This window comes from Brassica oleracea, chromosome C4 (assembly GCF_000695525.1).
Source record: "Brassica oleracea var. oleracea cultivar TO1000 chromosome C4, BOL, whole genome shotgun sequence".
Taxonomy (NCBI): domain Eukaryota; kingdom Viridiplantae; phylum Streptophyta; class Magnoliopsida; order Brassicales; family Brassicaceae; genus Brassica; species Brassica oleracea.
Window position 1 is genome coordinate 26578808 of NC_027751.1, and position 2263 is coordinate 26581070.

Here is a 2263-nt window from a genome sequence, read left to right on the forward strand (position 1 = left end):
TTATGCAACTTTTACAAATTTATTTAATATATTTAATTAAAATAAATTGATAGAAAAACCTATCTAAGATTATAATTTCAAATATATACATGCATATTCTTAAATATAATTTTTATATTTAATTAAATCAAATTTATATTAAAATATTGATACGGAAAATAAAATTTACAATATTATTAAAATTTTATTTTAAAATATAATTTATATTTATCTGTTAAAATTTTTTTATTGCACATGGTGCAGGAAGACATCTACTTAATTATAAACACATTCGTTAAACAAATAAATAAATTAGCATTGCTTACTAGACTTTCTGAAGGGCTTAGATGAGGCCCAAGTCTAGGTGACCTCCTATTTGCTATTACCATCTACAGTATTCTTGGAAAAACAAGTTTAGTCTTTGACTAATTAGAAAGCTAGATTTTGAACCGCGCGCTTGCGCGGATGTATTTTTCAAAATATGTTGCTATTTATTTTTCATTTCATTATTTAAGATTGAAAAAAACCCAAATCTGAAGAACCTAACCGATCCCGATCCGGAAAAATAGTATCAAACTCAAACCGGAATTGATCAAATATCTGAATTACTCAAAATTTTGCTATTTAGAGAAATGAAACCTAATCCGATCCAAACCAAAATATTTTGGGTATCCGAATGTATATGAAATAGATTTATATATTTATGTATATATTAATTATTTTTAGATTTAATGTATATAAAAAGATCCAGAATATATATGATACTTTTAAATTGGTTTAAATATTTGAAAATATATACAAATAGTCAAAAGTAAATATCTAAAATAGTTAAAATATATTCAAAACACCAAAAATATTTTAAAAAATTATTGATTCTCTATCCAAATATTTAAACCAAACCAATTTATATGTTAAGTTTAGGTACTGTGACATATGTTATTCAAATTTATATGAAATATATTAATTTGTTTATAGATTTTGAGAAATTTAAACAATATAGTGAATTTTAAAAGGGGAAATTACATGTTTACCACTTTCATGCTACCATTTTTCATTTATACCACCACTAAATGAACATTTTAAAAAATATCTTCTTCATTAAGTGGCAAAAGACTCTTATGCCCATGTTCTTTATATATATAATAAATAAATATTTAAATAAATAAAAATCTAAAAAAATAAAAATAATTTTTTAATTTTTTTCTAAATTATACTATTTCGAAATTCAAAACCTAAACCCTAAAACTCAACTCTAAACCCTAAACCATCAGTCTTAAACTCTATTTTTTTTTTTTAAATACGAACCCTAAACCCTAAACCAACAATCCTAAACCCTATATTTTTTTCAAATAAACCCTAAACCCTGAAATATCAACTCTAATCTCTAAACCCCGAAACATCAACTTTAAACCCTAAACCCTAAAGCGTCAACTCTAAACTTTGAAACATCAACTCTAAACCCCAAACCCTAAACCTTCAACTCTAAATGCTAAAACATCAACTCTAAACCCTAAACTCAAAACTTCAACTCTAAACCCTAAACCATCAACACTAAACCCTAAACTATCAACACTAAACCCTAAACCCTAAACCCTAAAAAGTAAACTCTAAACCCTAAACCCTAAAAATTAACCCTAAACCCTAAAACATCAACTCTAAACCCTAAACTCAAAACTTCAACTCTAAACCCTAAACCATCAACACTAAACCCTAAACTATCAACACTAAACCCTAAACCCTAAACCCTAAAAAGTAAACTCTAAACCCTAAACCCTAAAAATTAACCCTAAACCCTAAAACATCAACTCTAAACCCTAAACTCAAAACTTCAACTCTAAACCCTAAACCATCAACACTAAACCCTAAACTATCAACACTAAACCCTAAACCCTAAACCCTAAAAAGTAAACTCTAAACCCTAAACCCTAAAAATTAACCCTAAACCCTAAAACATCAACTCTAAACCCTAAACCCTAAACCTTCAACTCTAAACCCTAAACCCTAAATCCTAAATCATAAACCCTAAACCCTAAATCATAAATCCTAAACCTAAACCCTAAACCCTAAAACCCTAGAATTGATGTTTTACGGTTTAGATTTGAAAATTTAGGGTTTAGGTTTACGTTTAGGGTTTAGAGTTGATGTTTTAGGGTTTAGATTTGAAGGTTTAGGATTTAGGGTTCGAATTTCAGAAAAATATAAGGTTTACGTTTAGGGTTTAGAGTTGATGTTTTAGGATTTTGATCTGAAGGTTTAGGGTTTAGGGTTTAGAGTTGATGTTTCA